Genomic DNA, 23,397 nt, shown 5'->3' with positions numbered 1-23,397 from the left:
TGAAATAATAAAATAATGCTGGCTTTTCTAAAGGAAAGAAATGGTTGCATGTGCTCTCAGTGTGACGGCCTGCGTGTGGTATTCAGTGAACAGCAGAAGTCTGATCTGTAGGGTCCATTCTGATGGGTCTCTGACATCCATCAAGATTCTTTGTTCTACCGCTGGGAAATGAGAAGGAATCTGTGCTTCAGAAGCACAAAGGATTACTGGATTTGTGTGTGTGCTCTAGACTGTATAGATGTGAATTAACATCAAAGTGTAGATCTCTCATTGCTCTGATGTGTGTATTTGGGGGGAAAGAGAAATAGGACATTTCCAGCAGTGAGAGGATCTGGTAATTTCTGCTGTTCACCTGATTTCTCTCGTGTACATTCATCCTCTTTTTTGAACCCAAGGATATTTTATTTTACAGAGGAATGAACATAAGGTCATTTAAGCTGAAATGAAATATTAGCTTGTCATCTAGTTCGAAGCACTTCATCATGCACAGCACAACTGATTTCTTTATCTCCCAATATTTCCTGAGATGCAGGTGTCTAGTCAATCCCCGATCTCCTGTTACGCTGATTCCATAACTCCCCATGGCATCTTGATCCACAGCTAATGTACTCTACATAAAGGTTTACCTTATATTTAAATTACCTTGGTACACCCTAAGTTGATTTACTTCTATTCCCTTTTCTTTAACTAACAAATATAATTGATGCTTCACTTGCTTCTCTCAGTAGTAATAGAAGGTTGAAGAAACTGTTTCCCAATATACTGTGTTGTAACATGATGGGGTAACTAGGTATTAAAATAAAGAGCAATAAACAATTTAAGATAAGATTTTAATATAAATGCACTGCAAAGACTGGGAAATCAAGCAACGGAGAATCAGGAATTCTAAAGGAACTAAATTCTGTTTCTGCCCTTCTTTGAATGCAAATTCAGAGTGACTCCATTAATTACAAAGAGATTTGGGATGAAGATGTGCTAGGCTAAGAGTCTGAATTATAGTCCCAGCTGTTGTACAAAAATACAGAGATGATTTTTTTTTAATGGGGCTTTGTTCCTTCAGCAAGCTTCTACTGACTGTAGTTGGTCTGTTACTCAATTAAGCTAAATGAGTGTAAGTACATCCATGTAACAGAGATGTACCAATCTACAGTTGGGATTTGGGAAATAATTTTGTTAAGTCTGTGTAGTTTCTCTGTGTAGAATGACCCTTTGTATAAATGAGACCCGGTGGCTCAGAGTACATGGGAGGAAAATCTCCCAGGGTTCTCACATGCAGTATCTACCAAACACATCCCCAGGGAAAGCAGATTTGCTGCTGCTTTCCCATACACAAGAAGCAAGAATCAGCTCAAAGCTGATCAAAGCAAGAATAAGCTGCTGCTGCTCCAAGATCTTGGGAGGATACATCTAAAACCAAGGCATCTATAATAATAAGGGGTTTTGCTTTTATGTTGCTTCCAGCCATGCTGTGAACATCCCCAAGATCCTTTGCCAACGTGGCTGTGATGACATGCAACAGATAAGATTTCCTTTGCCCTTTTAAGAGAAAGTTTGAAAGCCCAGGGTGCTCTGCTGGAAGATAATGGGACACAGGCTGTTCATTTTCTCCAAAGGATCAAGATTAATGATAGGCAGATGATTAATTCAAACAACGATAAAAAATTCCACTGAATTGTTACAAGATTTTATAAATTGGCTTTTCTGCCTTTACAATCTAGAAAAACTGAAAAGATCCATTCTCAGAAGCAATTAAGATCACAATCTGGTCCCCATCTTCAGGTTTCATCAGTTCCCATTCCAAATCTATTTGCACACAAATACTAGGAAGCCTGAAAGAGAAGCTGTTATATTGTAAATCAATCAGCTATCCTGTAAGACAGGAACTGAAGCCTCTGCTTTTATTAGTAGAAAGAACTGAGTCATTTGCCATGACTACATGCTTCTTGATATGATTTACTGCTTCTGCAGTTCGTTACAGAAAAAACCACAAACCAATGCACAGTGCTTTCCTTAAATTTCACATCAACTTATACTGAGAACTAGAGATCGACACAAATTGATTTTTGCATCTGAACATCCTTCCAAAGTTGGACCTGCCTTTATACTTTGCAGCACACATCTTTCCAAGCCACAAGAGAAATGTGAGAGATAGGTTGTGACACAGACCTGAAGCAAGGGAGAATTTGTCTCGGAGATGTTGATTTTTTCCTTTCAGACAAATAGCTCTTTCTGGACTCTCTGCACAACGATTCTTTATTTTTGCTGTAAACACTTAGAAGAGGGACGTTACATCTGCCCAGAATATGGCTAATTTTATACAGAAATTCATGACAAATGAGAAGTAGTTTAGGTCTCTCTCTGGAATGACAGGGGAAAGAACTGATGAACAAATGGATTGCCATCAAGATTACTTCAGTCAGAGAGACCAACCATGATTTGGTGAATACAGCGGGACCACACAGAACTGTCGTTTCAGAAAGGGTTGTACTTTGACCAGCAAGTCAGTAACGCTTTAGATTATTGTCCTATTGGTAGCTATTGTCTTCATATTAATACAACAAGCACCACTGAATTTTCAAACAGCTTCTTATGGTCATATTATGGAAAGTATTGCTTGTAAAATACATAAAATGTGGCTTTAAGTGCATATTCTCAAAACACATAACTGAATCAGTCCACTCATTCACACCTCCTGTTCCCACCTATCTATGGTATTTCTTGCGTGCTGATGACCTTGGCAGTTAAAAGCTATTTCTATATACATGATACATAGGAAACGCATAAGAATATTCAGGTTGTCTCATCATAACCTCATCTGCTAAAGATGTTACTTCATGCTATCTTCCAAGAATTTGTGCTCACAGGACTCAAGGTGAATCACTTGCCTGGAAATTGTCCTTCTCTTCTTAAAATGGCAATCTTGTTTTGGTGCACTCTTATGCTGAGATAGTTTGGCTGGAACTGTGAAATTTAGATTTGAATGCAAACTTCACCTACATTATAAGTTGTTGAAATCCCAAGGTCTGTAGACAGCCAGGATGACTTGAGCTCAAATTTCCCTAAACTGTGATTATGTTTGGACACAGGGAGAGTAACAGACTTGTGTAATACAGCATGAGCTGTTGAAACAAATCTGGATCAAGCATGCCCCACTGGGCCTGCTACAACTGTACCTAGAGGAAATGAGTAAGAGAAAACAATTTCCCTGACATGATGCTGATTCCCATGCCCCCATTTTGGACTGTTTTGTGCTGAGCTTTGCAGAGCTAAACAGATCGGTAGCAGTCCCAGAGCAGTAGGTGTGAATTCTCTGAACTGATCCATGCACTCCCTTTCACAGAGGCAGAGACTGGGGAGCGGGCAGGCCAGGGGAGGAAAAGGACCAGGCAACGTCCAGTAGTACTACCTGCTCCTCAGCCACCCCAGAGGCCCAGTGAGATCACCAAGTGCTACAAATCTGCTCTATTCCTTTGGGAGCCCAAGCTGAGCCTCCGTTGCTTAAGGAACAGGAAAGGTTGCATATCTTTGCTGCCTCAAATAAAAGCTTACTGACATTGGCGATCTGTTCTGTGGCTATTGTTCTGTGGCTTCTTTCCATCAAACAATTTTCTCATCATCATCTAATGACCTTATTCAGCCTAACAGAGTGGTACTGAAATTCATTTCCCATAGAATCTCACACCCAAACAGTATTGTTACAGGTCTCTGTGGACTTGCACTGAAATAATTTTTCCATGTAAAGTGACATTGTTGCTTCTCCCGGCAGACTTGCATTGAAACCATTTTCCTGTTATATCTCACATACTCTAGTGCTGTTGGTCTCCACAGACCAACCCTCTTTGGAATAGCTTTCCATGGAATTTCACATTTTAAATGCCATAATCAATAACCTTAGACTAGCACAAAGTTGATCCCCCCTAAAATTTCACATTCAAACAGCATCATTTCAGTTCCCTCCAGACTGGCATTACAATCCATTTCCCATTCTAATGACATTGCAAAGGAGATGTTTTAGTTGTTGGTGCTACAGTAATGTTGCAGGCAATTTACACTTCTGTGACTAGAAACTGCCATTCAGAAACTTGTGCCATTTATGAATGCCAGTCCAAATGGACAAAACACTGACCCTTACAAAACAACATTCATAATGATATGGGATGTAGCTTACACAGTGGAGCTGCATCAACTTCACCAATAGCATAGTAATGTCAGGCTGTTAACTCCAAATGATCTCATTTTTGTCATGCTAGAATTTGCCCCCTTTTTTATGTTGTTATTCTTTCAGCTTACTGAAATCCTTTCTCTCACTATAAAGTCTTTGATCCCTCATTCTTCTCTCTCCTGTGGTGTATACAACTGGTACTTTCTCCCCTTCTCCCACTACTGTTTTCCATTTCTCCGCTAGAATGTAATTTTAAAGACACTTGCTGACGGCCTTCTCATTTGCGTCTTTGGCCTCTTGCCTTTCAAAAGGAAAGCTCAAATTAATAGCCTATCCTACAGTACAATCAATTCCCACCTGCCAAAACTAATGACATGAGTTAAAAATCAGGAACCCTCAGATTTGTTTGTATGCTTTGTGTTTGTTTCTCCCCCCCCCCCCCGCCCCCCTTAAATCTGCTGTTATCTGAACCATTGAGGAGATTTAATTCCTAGATTTTTCTCTGCAAACTAGGGCCTAGAAACTTCCAGTTTTATGAAAGTAAAAAATCACATGACTTAAGGGGCCGCAGCTTTAAGAACATTAAATACCTTGAAAAGTGCAGCTGGAGGACGTCATGACAAGTGACTATGCAGGGACCATAACTGGCATGGTTAGAAAGCTTCCACCCGTTTCATACCCAGCAAGCACATGAAGTATTGGGCTGGCTCCAGTATTGCTACCTTTTGCCTACAATTCCATGAAACCCTGGACTTAATAATCCTGTCCTAGTAAAAAATCTCGGACTCCTGGAGAGCAAGAAGCAGTAGAATGGGCTTGTTCAAGGCTTGAAATCTGAAATACATGTCCGAGGGGTGAAAAATCTGACAAAACCTGCTCTTCTTCCCTAGAATCAATAGATTTCTGTCTAGGTGAACAAAAGGTGAACCTTGGCTGCATCATCTGACATGTATTTAGTGTGTTACCATGCCCTTAAGGCTAATGTCCCTTAGAGTACGCTCAGACAGAAAATTCTCCTGTTGACGCAGCTGTACAGCTACTACTATGGGTTGTCCTGTATCAAGCATACGTCCTGTGAGCACTGAAACTGCACAACTATTTCACACAGCGTTTCAGTCAGCCCGTTACTGCGTAAATTTCTAAGGGTGGTGTTTGGGTCTGTACTCAAACCTTTCTGGATTTGAATGAAATGCCATCAGATCTCTGGCACTGAAAGTGTAGGTGCAAGTCCCTCAACTGATAGCAGGCGGTTGTTTGCTGGCAAGTGATTCCAGAGGGCAACGATACACTTTGCCAATGTGCTTCATTTTCAGCCAGAGGTCCTGATCAGGACTTCTCACCGTACCTGGCGCTCTACAATGAGGGAGTAAAGCAAAGCCTTTGCCTCAATGAGCCGACTCTTTGTAAGAGTTCAAAAACAAGCTGCAAAAGCCAAGGCTAGGGGCTAAGAGGAGAAGGAAAACACCAATGACTAGAGACGTCCACCTGCTCAGTGCTGCGTGTGCTCACGAAGAACAGGGAAAACACAAATTCAAACCCTTGCTCTGCCTGAGTCAGGCCTAGGACTTGTCCCTGGGTCATCCAAGTTAAATATCCCAACTATTATTTTTTTCGTCAGTTTCTGGCCCAGTCTTTCTATTTGGGAGTTTCTATTTTGCATAAATAATTTAATACAAATTGGGCCAAAACTAGCAGGAGCACGTGCATACATGTAAGACCACTGATTTACAGCCTGGCAGCAAAAAGCCAAGCTGAAGTCCCTCATGCTAAGCAGGCAGAGCTGGATCTGAATCCTAGCTCAGTCCTGTTGCAGGTGAGCTCTGTAGCACTTTTGCTACCAGCTAAGTTGGGGTAGAGCTGACTTCCACATCGCTCCAGCTGATTCTTGACAAATCAGCGTTTTTGGAAGAAAAGAGTCTTGCAAGTTCCTTGATGATAAACCTGCATAGCTGGACAAGTTAGCTACTGTCCAGCTTAACGGCTCTGAGTAATGTCATTTTACCTCCAAATGCTGCTCAACTTAGCATCATTAGTTGGTTGTTTTCTCTCAGGCACCACAGCAAGCACACAGCTTAGGCTTGGATTTTGACAAATTAAGCCAGGTCTTATTTTTAAAAGCAAGGTAATTAGCGCAATTCCTCTGGTGGGGGAAACACTCTTGCAGTCATTCAAAGACATCAGTCAAAGTTTTCCAAATCTAATAGATGTGCTTTAGGTAACCTTTTGTTTCATCCTGACCTATGCACTGTATGCATCAGTTGGACCCTTTCGTTTGCCCTCTCTTCCTTCAGTCATTCAATTTGTTTCTTGGCACAAAGTGCACCTTAGGCAGTTCTTAAATATCACAGCACTGTGGCAGAGCTCTTCAAGATGTACACATGAATATCTAGTCCCCCTCATTAAGATCACAGTTCAGATAATGACCTCCCCAAAACCTCATACTGATCACACACTTAATAGGGAGAAAATCTTAAAGATGGTATTATGCAGATGAACATATCAGCTAACAGTATCTGAAATTATTCTATGAGAAGCCGTAGGGAGTTTGAATTACCAGGAGAAGCAGAGCATGTGAAAAAACCCCTCTCAATGTCACTTTGTGCCGAGCATTCAAATACCACACAAAAACTGCATATAAACTTGGCAAGTGCTTCAAGGGGCACAATCACCATAAATCTGGGATAACACTCTAGTCTATTCAAAATTATTTTTTAAAGTACTGTTCTGTTGATGATGTCTTTGTTTTATTTCATCCAGCTTAGACCATTCTAGACTGGCTATGTTTTTCTTTTGTTTACAGAAAGCATCTCAAAGCCATAATTCTCTGAAAGTCATCAGGATTATTATTTCTGCGGAAACACAGCTCACATGTGGATAGGTTGAGTATACAAGTGTAAGCTGCAAATGATGCACATGTATCCCTTAGCTACAAGACTCAGTTCTCACACTTGGACTTCCTGGAAAACTTCAGTTTTAGACCCCATTCCTCACTTATTAAAATGGGTTATAGATTGGCCATATTGCTATCTTCACTTTTCCTCTAAAAAGATGTGTACTTCTTTTGTTCTTGAAATAAGACAAACCAACCCCCACACCCCCCCCAAGCCATCCAGAGCAGATTTAAAACAAAAAATTTTAAAAAAAACTTAGTTATGGAGGCTAAATACCCACTCAAACCCTTCCCAGCAGCATGTTTCCAGGTGACGTTACACTGTGGATACAGTTTAGGATAAAAACAGGCATGGACAGAACATGACACAATACTGCACAGTGTCAGTGTCCAACTCCAAATTCGGCAGTTGATGGCTTTGGAAGGATATTAGAAAGCATCAGAGTGACAAGCAATCTGTGGGGAATGAATCACAATTTCAAGGTTGTTTATGGCCATGGAGAAAATTAAACATTAAAAGTGTCACGCGGGTTGCACTCAAGAATCAGCTTAGAAGAAGAAAAGATGCTGTTTGTCTGTCTTTAAATTAAGAGTATGAACACCTTGGATTGCCTCTAAATGTATTTAACTGTAGCATCTGTAACACCTACCACTCAAGAGCTGAGTCTATCAGCCACAGGGGAAGAACATTAGGTGCTTTCTCTTCTTCCTTATTAAGTTTATAAACAATTTTCTGATCTTCTTTAACAACAAGAATATTACTTTTTGGAAAATACAGAAATGAATGAACAAAGACGTTTATTAACTGACCAAGTCCTTCCTCTGCTTGTGGATGAATGGTTTAGCTTAAATACTAGCAACTTTTTCTGATATCAAATGCATACAAAAACTGGATTGCAAATGGGGTCCTACCCACCAGCAGCTCCCTGACAGCTGCAATGTTGTATCTTATGCCAATCAAATGGAGCAATGTAGGAGATGTAATATATATTTAAGAACACTTGGATGCTTCAGAACACAGTCAAGTGAGGAAGATAAAATAAGAGGGCAGAGGTATCTTACAAACAGATGAATATGGCTATAGAATATATATAGTAAAAGCATATACTATCTCCCCTACCTAAAGAAATAAAAACATTAGCACAGCTTACACAGTGCTGCAATAGGATTACAAGTATCTTAAGGGAGATGGTACTGTCCCTGAAGAAGCCTGTGTACTGAGGCAATAGAAGAAACAGTGTGATGAAAATGAGGGATATATTTGGAGACATCAGAGAGCAATTTGAACAGATACTTGGTGAAGCAAACGATTCCCAGGACTGATTGCCCCTCATTGGGAGTGCTACCATTGTACTCTGTGAGAATAGAATTGGCCCTGAATGCTCTGCACCAATGAAAAGGAGATGTAATCTCCTCTAGCACAAAATGTAGCATTTGGACTTTTTTATTGACAAACTAAGTGTCAGCCAGCACAGTCAAATGGAAAATGCATTAAATGAAGGGTCAGGAACCCCTCCATCTTACCCACCTTTATGAAGTGGTTGAAGATCAGTGAGTGAAAAGTGGTCATTCCAGGTACAATCTATGTGGGACAAGAGAAATCGTCTTTTGAACAGGAACGTGACTACGTGTCTGAAGTGGCATGTTTTAAACACTTTTACAGAGGGACATTCTTGACTCTTATTTAACCTATGCAGTACTGAGAATTACACTGATTTTGTTTTTAATTAGTATTTCCCTAGAATTAAATCATTATCATTCTTATCATGTGATGAAAAGAAGCTGGATCCAATGCTTTGAGACAGTATACTTATAATGCAGGATTCATGGACAAAACGTCAGGGGAGTACAACTCAGGGACAAAGGTTGTGTTTGAAGTCAATATTTTGTTAAGATCACATGAAATTTGTAGGTAGAGATAACAAAGTCACCATTCCTGGAGTTTAAAGCAGTTTAAAGCAATATTTACATGAAATATTTCTGCCAACTGCTGGCAAACAGTGTTGAAAACAGGCGGTAATTTAGGAGAATACTCCACTTGGTGCCTGAAATCATTCTGCTGCCCAAGGCCTTTGTTGTCCACTGCTACTATCTAAAAGAAAAAAAAAAGGGGGGGGGGGGCAAAAAAAAGCTGTAGCTATTCACAGGAGGCACTCTACCCTGTTCTTTGGTTAGTGATTACTATTGAAATCTTACATCAATCATAAATTGAGCTGGAAGGAAGGGGTTTTTCCCCTCTAAAGATTAATCTGAGTCACAAAATTAACTCCTAGATTCGTATGCATACCATACCTAAAATTTCGGCAAATTTTGAGCTGGTCAGATAAAAGTTTGTTTGATTCCAAATATGTACTGAAGGTAGTCCTAAGTTTCAGATCCGAGTTCAAAAAGGAATATGAGTTTTCCTTAAACCTGAAGAAAAGGTTTACTTGAATCTACAGTTACTTATAACTACCTTGAAGGAAAAAATCTACAATTTCTGTTTTCAGAAAAAGAAACAGAAGTGTCCTGGTAATTTAAAACAAATAAATAGGTACATTTTTAAAAACTATTGATAGAAGAAAGTATTACATGAAGATATAAAACTAAGCTGAACATAATCAGCCTTATATAGACTAGAAGTTCCATGCCTACAGGGACTGTCATGTGGTTATAAAATTTTAAGGTGACAGATGAAAATCCACTGAAACAGAAGTGTATTTGGGGATCATTAGAAAGTGGTTTGGACATTTGTTCAGGTTGTTATCGGTAATTTGTTAGTTCTGTTTTGAGGAGAGTATCTTCTAGGAAAATGCAGCCATCCCTTCATCAGGACTTTAAGTTGTTTTCTTAGGCAAATCCAGATCAAAGAGAAAAGGTGTTGAAAACTGGAGTTCCTGGGTACCAACAGAGCTGTTAATGCTGCAAGCCTCACGTGGCCTGCAGAATTGATTCCTGAGTAAATCACATTAACTGAAGGGACACTAGTCTATCAAAATAATAAACTATATAGAAAAAACCCAGGTCTTAGATTGTTGCCACCCTTTTTTCCTAATTTACCACTTTATTCTACTGTATTGTGTCCCTGTTTTGTCTTTCTTTAGCCTCATCAACCAACTTTTACTACATATATGCTATATTCAGAGTAGTGCTGGAAGCTGATGGGGTATAAGGACTCTAGCATGTTGCCACAAGATGGAGAAACAAAATTAAGTTAAAGATCTGATGAAGTGTCAAGATATGTGGTCTGGGTCACACCTATGAATGAAGTACTGTAGGCAGAGTTTCTCTTTTAAGTTGTTCCTTACCAGTTTTTATTTCTTTTTTTTTCCTAAAAACAAGATTAAAAATCAAATGCTGGACAACCAACCTTTTAATTCACTCTGCAAACAGACTGTGCAGCTCTTGGACTCTGACTAGACTCTTTTGTTATTAGCATCTGTAAAGATTCCACAGGCCAAACAAGGTTTTCAAAACAGTCATCCAATTCCAATGTCTTGAAAATAAACCCCACTGATACTTTGGTGGAACCAATCATAACTTAATAAGTAGCATCCCTAAAGGAGAAATTCTGTCCAATTCCCTCTACACTGCTTTGGCTCTTAAAGAAAGAACAAGGCAAAAGGCAGAAAAATGTGTTTGCTTTTACTGAGCCTGTAACTCTGACTATGCCCAGAAATCAGTTGAGTGGGAAGATCCCATTCTGACATATGCCCTTTACAAGGCATAGCTGCATTTTAACTGAATACAGCTCCTGACTCTAATTTTGGTTTCCTTGCATTTGGTCTCTGCATTATATCTGAAAACCAATCTCAGAACTCATCATCGCCTACACATATACACACACACCCTCAAAATTAAGATAGGCTCAGCTTTCAATAACCTTTACCCACAGATACACTGTGTTCATTTTCACTGCTAATATTCCCACCATCAGATTAGTGTTACTTAAGACTGGAGAGTGACATTTTCTGTTTCTCTAGAAAACACTGCACAGGTAACAACAGTGCCAATTACCTCATCTTCCTACCATCTCTGTTGATTTTGATCTCGATTGGATTGCCCTAATTGACTAATATTCCTATTATCTTAGGAAAACGGTTTAACTGTGGCATCTATTCCATGCATTTTACTACAGTCACTGTTGCCAGCAATACAATACACCCAAACAGTGCCTTTACAGGTGCATTCAAAGTTCAGACTAGTCATGAATTACAACTATGAATGGGAATTAAGTAAAACATTCCTTTCTAAGTACTTAGAGGTTGGCAATCGAGGCTTCATTTAGTAACAAAGGTATTAAGCCTGAAGGATTTGGCACTACAATGGAACTTCTTTCTGGGGCAGAGATGACTTTACTGAAACATTTGATAATTGTACTTATTATAAGCAAGGGCTGGTAGCATCAATTATTACAAAGGTTGCTTGACACTTCCCATTCATTATAAAATCCTCTTTTCAATTGCTGAAAACTTTGCCAACCTTTAGCTATCCAGTCTGAAATTTTCCATGCTGAGTGTCTCTCTTAGGCTGATTTATTTATTTAAAGAGAAATTTTAGCCAAAACAATCTGCCTTTTACAAGAATGAAAGTGGAGAAAAATACATTGTTTTGGCCATGTTTTAAAAAAAATAATCTGGAAATCTCCATACATCAGAAAAGATCCTGAAGGAGAAGAAAGTTTTTATCATTCAAGTGCCTCATGCTGTTCCTGTGAAATTGTTTCAAACACTTTAATCAGTATTTCTTGAAGGGGAAAATATCTGCAATACTAGGTAAAAGTTTGTAAAAACAAAAATCCATTTTCACTACAGATCTCCGTTCCCCAGCAGCACCTACATGGGAAAGGTGTGCATGTGTGTGCCAGCCCATTTACACCTCTAAACTGAGCATGCAGCATTCAGGACTATGTTGTTGGAGCTGTTTTGGTATTTTTATATTTTTTTCCCTGCATATACTCATTCTCACCTGTTTGAGACACATTCCGGCATTAAAAGGCAGGGGAAGGTCCACAACTCCCCTGTGCTTTTAATGACCATCTTGCTGCCAAGCCAGTAGTACTGATGGCGAAACTCTCTTGACACACAGAAGGTAAAAAGTACAAGACTGGTAGTAAGGGAAAGAAACTTGTTGAAACACTTTGGTGAGGCAGGGACTAGAAGATGGGCAAAAACTGAGCGCAGGGTTGTTTAGGATGAAAGAACTGGGTATGGGGGGATGAGGAAGATGACAAAACAGCTATTGGGACTGGGAGCCTAGAAATGCACTGAGTGGGGCTTAAGAGCAGCTAGCAGAGATGGAAATGTAGGTCATTTACATGGAGTAACTTCAGCCTAGTGAGAATGATGTCCTTTGGGTCGCTCTACAGTCAGTGGGGAAAGCACTTGCCCCACTGGATTGCTGGTAACAGTGACCAAACTAAGCTCCTAATTTGAATTGCCTTCTGGAGAAACCTCACCAGGGAATGAGCCTCCACGTGAAGTTAGACTCTGTGAAAGAGAAGCTGTGACAAAGGCAAAGGCAAGAGACAATTCATTACCAGCGTTCAGCTGGGGAAAGAGGTTCGGGAATTCATCTGGCAGTAGGGGATCTGACTCTCTTCGCCCTCTGCTTATCAGTCCAGGTCTCTCCTAAAGATGTATGAATGCTGCTCCTGCAGAACTAGACTCCACTCTGCTCTCCACCACTGTGTTTGTATGTTTTGCTAAGCAAATCAGTTAATCCACATTTTTACAGCTTGTCAGTCATCTTCTTAGGGATCCAACAGAGACCCTACAGTCTGATCTGCAAAACTGTTGAGCATTCACAGCTAGAGGTGAAATTGGTAGGATCTATGCTTTGAACATATAAAATCTTTTGCAGTGCCATGAACTCAGGAAAAAAAAAAAATCAAGTCCAATACAATGAAAAACCTTTGGCAATGTTTTCTCTTCATCTTCATATCTCTGTCTGCCATCTGTCCAAGTAGGGGTGCAGTAGCCCCTCACTTCATTGAGGCATCGTGAAAATAGATTGTTTCATGTCTGTGAAGTACCCAGATACAATAACGATGACTGCTGAAGGAAAGCTCCCAAGGAAATTAATAATTCTGTATTCAGAACAGGCTTTGAATAGTGTGCAGTAAATAAGCCATGGGGTACACACTGAACAATGAAGATAAAAGAAAATATTAAATAGCTGCTCATTAAGTGAGCAATATCCATCCTGTACTTTAAACAGAGCAGAGATTTAATACTATGTGAGCCCGTGATTAAAGACAATACCATAATGCATATGGAACAAAGGCTATAGTGAATTTGTAGCAACAACTTAAATTCTTGCATTTCCCAAGTTCTGAGTGTTTGGCTTGGCCACTTTGTGAGAATGCCAAATTCTCCTAATTTAGCTCCACACAAAAAGGGACATAGATCAATGAAGATTAGAGGGGGATGGGTTCCAGAACTGGCTCAACACAAAGTCCAAGGGTGTCTGGATTTAGTTCATATTAGAAAAGAAAGCTGACCACAGCTTTTTATCTGGATCCAGATGTCCTCAAATTTCAAGGCTAATCAAGACTTGGTTCTGCTTTGGCACCCTCTCTACTGTGATTTGTTCTCCCTAAGTTGGGAGAGAGTTTCTATGGACTTCATTATCTTGACCTTCATAAATGTTGCAATACTAATCCTGCCATTACATTCTACTTATTCTTGGTAAGTATAGAGGGTCTTGTTTAGCAACATCATTAAAAAACTGAGAGATAGGTATAGGTCTTCCCAAGCAACTTTGGTAGTACAGGACAGAACATGTATTTTTCGCTGTGACACTGTAGTCAAAGAATATGACAGAGAAGATTCTACATCAGGAGTAACGAGCATCCCAACAGGGTGAGGATGGGGTAGGAATGGATGCAGCCCTGTTGGAACAGGAAATCTCTGAAGCCTTGCAGGCATTCTCATGTCACACCTCCTAGAGCTCTTCAGCCACACCACAACAGTGGACAAGAGGAAACCCAACAAAAAGCAAAGGGAATGGCTGTGCCACAGAGAAAGGTATGGGAGTATCATAAGAAAAGTGTATTTTGAGTCTTGAACAACACATCAAGAAGCTAGGTGGCATAAACTGCCATCCAACTGCCCACAGGGAATATGGGAAAAGCAGAGACTCAAAGAAGCGGGAAATTGGAGGATGCAGGTAGAAGGTCCTATTTCCCAGGCAGACAAATCATACAGCTGCACCTGCTATTACGACCTGCAGCATCACTGTGACATTTGCTTCAGCTGTACCATGTGAAGCCCCAGACAATCAAGAGGCCACGTCCCATTTCACATAACAAAGCATTTATATTTGTGTTGTCCTCCAGGCCGTATGCTTTTAGACATCCAAGTACGCAAACAACAGAACATGCATGCAGGTTGCTGTGCACTGGGAGTTATCACAATGGTAAGAAAGTTCAGACACAGAATCACACCATTCCACACATGCATGCTGCTGAAGGACTGCTTTTACAAAGGCTTTACTCTTAAAAATTTAAACAAAGTGTAAAACAACTGTAATATTTTCTTTTATATAGTAATTTATCCCAAATGTCTTGAAAAGAGTCTGGCAACAAGAAAGATCAACTGCAACATTTTCCATGCTGTATAATAAGGAACTTGGTTTTATGATGGCCGAAAGCATTTGCTTTTATCCAGTATGAACTTGTCAACTGTCAGGAAATTATATGGATGCTTGTCCTTAAGTCCTGAGATAGAGGTTAGAAGCTCCTGATCCACTTGTCTTGTTTTATTCACTGTTAAATAAAACTTCACTATCTGTTCAGAAATGATAAAAGCAGCATGTCAGAGGAAAAGAATATCGACATAACTGGGAAAAAAGCAAAATCGATTCTAATCTATTCTTCTCCCCACTGGATTGGCAGCCGGAAAGTTCAATATTCTAATTCTGGCCACTGAATCCCATTTCCCATATGAGAACATGGGCAATACTCCTTCCTATGCCTGGGATGCCACATCTGCTTAAGACCTAATTCCTGCTCCCAGGAGGAAAATTTCTGTTTTCAAAACTACAGACAACTCATGCTAGTCTTTGAGCCACCTGTAAGCAATAATTGCAGTATATATGCGCACAGGAATGTGAAGAACTTGGCTGTTACACAGCCATGCACCCTGAATTGCTCCTGCAGGCATCACAGCAAAGTTGAAACTGTCCTTTTCACATAGACATTTCCATTGACGTGGGAATCCTGAATCCTGTCTGTAATCCCAGATCAACCAGCTGACACATTTGCAGTACTTCTCAGAATGTCATTTCATTCTCAGCATCTCCCTATGCAGTTATACAGCAAATCCGTTAGACAAAGCACCTATTTAACACAGAAGTCCTGCTTTAGCTCCCCATGCCCCGAGCAAAGCACCCAGGGCTGCCGGGGGATCGGGCACAGGCCTTCTCCAGCTAACTTGGTACAACACCGTCATCTAGTGGAATCCAGCCCGGCGAGCAGGGAACCAGCTCTGCTCTTACAACGCCATACAGCCACAGTGCCAGGTACCTGGTAGGAGGGATGAAAAGGAGCCACCCACCTCTAAGTAAATATCAGCTTGCTGCTTCTCACAAACTGTCGTGAATATCAAACAGGAATGTCGTGCTGTTCATCCTTCTTCATTCTCATCCTCCCCATAAACCCATTTTGAAATGGGTACTAGAAAGAAATGTGTTTACTTCTGCCTTAACTGGAAGGTTCTTCAGAGCAACTGCTAGAGGTGTGTGATTCAACTTGTTTAAGCACAAATACTTTCCCGTGCTGGGATGTTAGTATATTATGAATAGGCACTGACCAAGCTTTGCTGGGCAGAACGGTTCTGCTCGGACAAAACGCTACAGAAATAAAACCTGATTTTGTATTGAGATGTTCAATGTGAGACTCGGAACATTTTGGAAGTCTTAAGTAGGTCTGTCTTCTGCCCAGGTAGCAAAGAACAATATTAGCACACACTTGCAGGTAGTGAAATCATGTTCCTAGGATTCCACTCCAGATTCTTTAGAAGATTTGTTGTTTAACACCACATCCAAGTTCATCTCTTCAGCTTTCTGATTTGAGTAGCCCACTGGAAGAATTTCATAGCAGACCTCCAGATTGCTCATTTCCCACAGCCTAGTAGAACATAACGAAGAAGTTGGTGCTTGCTACATTTGAAAGCTCCTGATTGGTTTGTGTGCAGGCATTTCACGGGGGCAAACCGAAACACAGAAGCAATGCACGTCAGAGCCTAGCAATGGCTAACCAATTTGCTAAAAAAAGGGGTACTATTAGCAGAATGGCTTCAGCTCCTTCCTTCCTTCTGTGTAGCTATAGCGAACAGAGCCACATCTAGGTTTGTGCTAACCTGCAAACCTCATTATCTACACATCATGCCCACTGGTAAAATTAACTGCCCAGGATTGTCTCAGTTGAAGAAAAAACTTCACTATCATACCCTTTATCTGAGTTACAAAGTTACTTTTTCTCTAAATACATCATTTAATTTTCAAATGCCAGTTTTATTAAACTGACTCCTCAAGCCAATTTAAAGCAGAGAATATCTCAGAAGGAACATCACAAAAATACAGCTTGCTCTCAGAATTAAGGTTTCTCCTGTAAGCTTTACATAGCTTGTTTTAACAATGGAAGCCTAGGAGGATTTTGTGTTCTTCCCTCCCCTGTTTTTACCCCAGGGAAGGCAGCATTGCTAATAAACCCACAAAGATCAGCCCTAAAAATAAATATCTGCTGTTGGTCTAGACAGCTCTCGCTCTTGAAAGAATTTGATCTGGGTGGTAATTACACTTCACTTTCGATCCATACATGAATTCAGTACTGGCAAGATGTGTCAGACTTTTATCTTTCTATCCTCCCCTGATCCATCCATCAGCATTTACAAGCATTCATCATAGCAAAAACAGTGCTGGAAATTGAAGTCCTTTGTTTATTCACACAGCAAACAGCACAGACAACAATAGTGGAAGCTGCTTCTTTACATTACCCTGCTATCGTTCTTGCACCATGCCCAGAGAGAACAAGTTTAAGGGTGAGAAAGCATCCTTTTTATTCATCAGCTTGTGTTGTAAATCTGCCTATTAGATTCTTTTAAAGTCTCTCAGGGAAGGCAGAATGTACACACAAATATCTCATAAAAGATATCATCTCTCTCTGAATGCCTAGCTTCCATTCTATCCTTAGACCACCATGACTTCAACACAGCTATTACATTACTAATAAGAAGTAGACTGGGAGGTATCAATTTTACAAGAGAATACTTGTCTGATGATAACACCACCAAAAACTGGTGAACACTCTGTTTAAACACAAGAAAAAGCAAGTCCTTTTACCACTCATCTCCTCTGCTACTCTAGAGACTGTTTATATGTTTACCTCCTGGCCTTGAAAATTCAGCATAGCAGCTTACTCGGTGGTGAGCAGATATTTGTTCTTTCAACTGATGGCCTTTACAAAGTCCCGTCCTGAAGCTCCTGGTTCTTGGTGCAAAAATAGGTTAACAATGACTATTCCAGCATCAGAGACTGGAGAGGTATTTTTATGACTGGATTTCCCATTTTGATCACAATGCTGCCCTAAGCTTGCTTTACTAGCTTCTAATTAGCCAGTTGCCAGGAGATAAGGATTTTTTTTGATACTTAAATAATTCTTTTCCTTTTCTCATTGTTTTTCTAGCTATTTCCACTACCACTATTGTAAAAACAATCAAAAATGGGGTAAACCAATCTAAGTCTAAATCCTTCCTTTGCCCCTCCACAAAACTGGATTCTTCTCTTTCATGGTAAAGATTTTCATTAATTTCACTTCAAGGAAAGAATATCAAAGGAGAAATAGTATTACTCATTTGCCTGCTGTTCTTGGCAGGCAGTGACATGTACAGAGCAAAGCCACAGGTCCTGTTATTGCCTTCAAGTTAGAGAAAAAGAGAAAGAGAGAGAGAGAGAAACAAAGGCATTGCTGTTTCAGAGTTAAAGAGGAATGAGTAATGGATATTTTGTGGGTCACACTAACCTGTATGGACACTTCTGAGTTATTCTTTGAATCCTGAGGTCTTCAGGAGGTCACTTGTTTCTTAAACATCCATTTACAGTAAACTTAGAAAACATATAGCTCTGGATAAAGTGAATCTCAATTCTCCTTCTACTCACTGTTGAAGATTGGTTGCAATCATGTCAGGATCATTTGTCTTGTTTCAGGCTCTATTATGAGGCTTTATACCAACATAAGGCATTACAGATAAAAAAACCTGTCTAAAGTTGTTTCAAAAAGTGAAGAGAATGTTTTCAGTCTCCAGGAAAACGTATCTTTGGGAAAAAGCTGAACCTGAGAATATCCACTGCTTTCAGTGGAGCTGTGACAATTCATATCAGTAGTCCCTTACCTTGAATTTCCATTTTCGTTTCGATGCTCCTTGCTGAACTCAAGACAGACTGAATACAGAAACGCGATGTGTGCATTAGCACAGCACCTAACACAATGGAATCCCAATCTCAGTTGGGCTTTCAAGCGCTACTGGAATAGGCACAAGAATAATTAACAAAAATTAGCATGTTTAGGGGCCTTCTGACTAGACCCGAATACCACGGCTGTCTAGATCAGAGAAAAGTGACAGCCTACAGGCTGTATCCGACCTATGGGATGAGTCTGTCCCACTCCCAAATGATTTTGCACCATAAGGTCTCTGGCTTATGATCAGAGGTGGATGTAGCTGTGGGAGCTGAAGCAGTTATCATTCCCATCTGTTTACACCATTTTTATGCCAGAGTTCACTGGTCTCACAACAAGGACTGAATGGTATACATAGTCCTGTTCAGTTACCACACAATATAGCTTGTTTTATTCACATAAACTAAAATTAGCTGCAGTCTTTGCTAATATGTTAGACTGGGAACTGTGATCGCTCAAGGAAAGAAAAGGGGGAATACAGAGGAAAAGGCAGGGATAAGTCTTCTGCTGACAGCCAAACCTGCCTGTGACTGTAAAGTTGAACCTTAATGTAATATTACATGGTTTAGAAGCCCTTCAAAAGTGCTGTTATATTATTTGGCCAGAAACTTGACATTCTGTGTCTTGATAATCCTAATTCTGATTCACAATTCCTTCACTTGTACCTTAAGTAAATCACTTCATAGCCATACTTCAACTTTGCATACCAAAACTGCTTATTACCAAAGCATTTAAAAAGAGAGCTAGAAGGGAGCCATGAAGGTTAATTAGTCAGCATTCATTTGCTGCTGAATCTGAGCAATCTCGGAGGGATCCATGACTGCAGCGAATCACCAGACCCTCTGAAGGTTTGTCATTGATTCAGGGGAGTCAGAATTTTATGTGTAGAATTGGTAGCAACTACAGACCAGCCCTTCTGGAGAATTCAGCCCTAGGCATGCTGAGACAGGAGTTAGGGAGTTTAGGAAAGCTTGTGTGGCTATGAATACAATACAAGGAGGATTAATAATGCTATAAGCCACACTATAGAGTCTGAAATCAGAAGCTTCCAAGAACCTGGAACACGTGAGAATGTAAGAACAATCACCCTGAGCCAGGTGACAGCTCCCTTTAGCCCACTGCATTGTTTTCAACAGTAAGGTAAAGAGTATAAGAAACAGGGTGTGTATGTAGAGCAATTCTTCCCCGGGGACACCCTCCTACTCTCCAGCAATCAACGGTTTAGGACTGAGAGATCTCACCAGAACTATTGTGTTTAACAGTCACAAATGGACCTACCCTCCATAAAGTACCCTAGTCCCATTTTTAACCTAGACTGCTGACCTCCACACCATCTCATGGCATTAAGTTTCTAAACGTAATTAGAAGTTGCATGAAAAAGTGCTTCCCTATTATTAGCTGTAAACACAAAATTGGTCAGTGCCATCCAGCTACTGGCCAGAGCAGTGCTCATTCCTGCACTAAGTACTAGACTTCATTAACATCCTGGGTAATTATATGACACCTTAGACTGTTTAAATCTTAATGACTAAACACAACCTTGAAAGAAAAAAAAAAGTGTTTAAGAGCAAGCAACGTTGGGTATCATCCAAACTGCCTCCTCTAGCAATACCCCCCCTACCCACTGTCTAGACCAACGATATTCAGATCAGGATTCAGATTCCTATTACTACACTAGAATCTTAGGCACGTAGATCAACACACATCACTAGCCAGAATACCTTTCTCTGTGTTAAATGCCACTGCTTTTAGAGAATGGGACAGTATATTGCAAAAAGCTGTATTAAAATCCTCTAACAGATGGATTTAAAAAAAAGCCTCCTTTGCCTTCTGCGCACAATCGCCTCAATCTCTCCCCACCAGAGCTGTTATGCCTCAAAGACATAAGCCAAAAGATGGCTGCACAAGCTGTGTTCACTTCTGTGGCTGCCTACAGCAACCCAGTGGATAAACAACAGCCATTTCAGCTGAAGAATAAGTAAACCATCTAAGTGCATTGCTCATTGGTGGCATTTCCAGTGGAGTGCAAAGTGTCACAGGACAAAACAAAGAAAAGAAGAACCTTCTGTAAATAGAGATTTCAGCATCTGCATAGCTCACAGGAGTATTTCACGCTCAGCATCTGCCTTTGAAGGTGAAACTTTCTATACTGGTCACTGAGGGAACAATTACATGCAAGTAAATTGACTCCATTAGATCAACAGGGTCTGAAACATATGGGGACAAGCCAATGGACTTTTTTGCTTCCAGAAATAAGCTGCTTCTATCATGGAAATAATCTTAATGTTTGCTGACACTGTAATTAAGAATTAAAGCTGCAAAAAAATGTGAGGTTTGCTGAAACACAATAGATATCTTTTATCCATACAATATATGGCACCAAAATATTCAGTGTTCTGGGGAGGATAATTAATCAGAGTTCTCTTGCTGAAGTTCTTTTAATTGTCTATGATGGGCTGTGTTGGGGGGGGGGGGGGGGGAGGGGGGCACAGAATTACTTAGTTTTAACATGGAACAAGATCAGGCACCATGGGGAATATTTACACGAATAAAGATTGCATGATCAAGATCTTTGATCTGGGAATTGCTATTCTGTAATCATCTGTAAAGCACCAGGAGTGCCCCTGGCACTGTATATATAATAATAAACAATTAACAATAAATCATGTAATTAAATCTTCACTTCGAACATTCTTTTCATAATTCTTGCCTCAGATTTAAGTTCCCACATCAGACATATTAGGTCCTCATAATATTATTGAAGTTCCTACACTTCAGCTTTTAAAATTCCCCCAGGGATCTATTGTTTCTTTGTTTAATGTGTTTATGAGCCAAAGGCCCCATTAAATACAATGGGGAAACTCCTAGACCTTTAAAAACTTTGCCACCAGAGACAGTTCTTAGGAAACAGGACCATTTTTGTCATTCCATCGTGTAACTATTGGAAAGTCTATTGATCAGAGAAGTTCCAGGAGAAAAACAGGAAAAATACTACCCCCCCCGATCAAGTCATTAAGGCCACAAGGCTAGCCAAGGCAGAACTGCTGCACACATAGTTTTCCTTCCTCCATTGCATCTGGTCATTCACATAATCCCATATTAAGAATATTTTTTATTATTATTGCTCTTTATGCCTCATCGCCTTTGTAGATGCTTTCTGTAAGCACAAGAAAAAGACCAAGGAAATACAATGAGGGCTTGTCTGGAAGATGAGATAGGCAAATGCTTGCATTCATCTAAACCCAAACTGTACGTTGTCGCCTACAGATTTGAATGGAACATTACATCTGAGACAGAATATTTTGCCAAAATCAGTAGAAATTTTGAGTATCAAACACCAACTTTTAAAAGTGAATTCCCATCCACTTTCAAAGGGACTTCTTAACATATATGGAGAGACACTCTTTACAGAGCACAGGAGAGAAGGATGAAGCTACGGTCACAGTATGCTGAAGAAGCTGGAGTCTACCAGAGACAAATTTCATGGTCTGAACCCTTGTTGAAAGTTATTTGACATTGCACTCTATAATCCAGATAACCAGTGAATTCTGGTTTATTTTAGAGGGGTTATCTTATCAAGCTTCAAGGCTCTTCTCAACTGCTTGCCTCATTTCTCTAAAAATTTAATACTCATTCAGAATTTAAGTCTTCTTGGTGAAGCCATGAAGGATAAACTGGGGTACTGCAGTTTATCAATTCAGCCTCAAGATTCAAATGTGGCACAGAGCTAAGTGGGGAGTTCACACCTGAGTAAAAGTGTACCCAAGGGATATGCAGGGTTACTGTGTAAAAGCCTGAGTCTAAAGTGAGAATGCCTGGCATCAACCTGAGCAACATCATGCCAGTGAAGACTGTTCATCTGCAGTTAAGTTGGCGGTTTCTCAACATAGAACTTAGAATGAGGGTTAGCATGAGCCATGGGCGAAATGGAAATTCCTTTGGCCTCAACTAATGCATTTTAAGTGACTCCCACTTAGGGTCAGATAATTACAAGTTCTATTTAACAGTTAAAAAACCAAACACAATCCGTATTAGGCTGGAAAGTTCTGCATTCCAATGAACATGAGGGATGGTGAACATAGCCTGTGGGCCAAACACAGCCCACGCAGAGCTTCACACTGTTGAAGCTTTCATCTTCAGCACCCTGAGGTACAGCCCACAGAGACTATAGGATCTCAACATGTAGTGCTCCATCTTGCTCCAACCTTACACATATCACATGCTAGGGCCTGTACCTTCCATGAGCCATACTGTCATGCCACAATTGAGGAGGCTCCCAGCTTGCTGTACCTTTAAGTACTTGGGCAATGGGGGGCTGAGTTTGGATTTCAAGAAGATGAGACCTAGGTACAACTTACATAACCAGCACAGTTTCCACAGGGCTGCTTCTTGTTCACTAGTTAGTAATTGACAGTGTACATATTTGCTAATTCTTGATGAAGTGCATTCTCATGTATGTCCTATGCTAATACTTACAAGTCACTAAATACAAATGAAGTGCATTTCCCTCCTACTTCACCAAATTCAATGATACACAACAAAAATCATTTAGAAATTGAGTATATACTTGGTTGTAAAGATGTCTGAAAAGACAGCAAGGAATCAGGTCATACAAAGTTTCACATAAACAAGGGAATTTTCATAGTAGGTAGTTTATATCATATGACCCAGTGTTAAATTAACAAGGAGTGTTAGAAAAATGAATCTTGAATAAATGCAGTTGCAACTGTATCTCTGTAATACCTTTACAGGACTTCACAGCATAACCCTAAGGAAGAGATCTCATAGCATAATCAACCTCCCCAGATTGCTAGTGGAAAGTAATAATTAATACAGATATAGTATCTTACTATTAAAAAATGTTACATATACGTTCTCAATATATCTGTGAAATAGCTAAGAACTGAC

The sequence above is a fragment of the Accipiter gentilis genome, chromosome 23 (genome assembly GCF_929443795.1).
Source record: "Accipiter gentilis chromosome 23, bAccGen1.1, whole genome shotgun sequence".
Classification (NCBI taxonomy): domain Eukaryota; kingdom Metazoa; phylum Chordata; class Aves; order Accipitriformes; family Accipitridae; genus Astur; species Astur gentilis.
Note: the sequence above shows the minus strand (reverse complement) of the source record.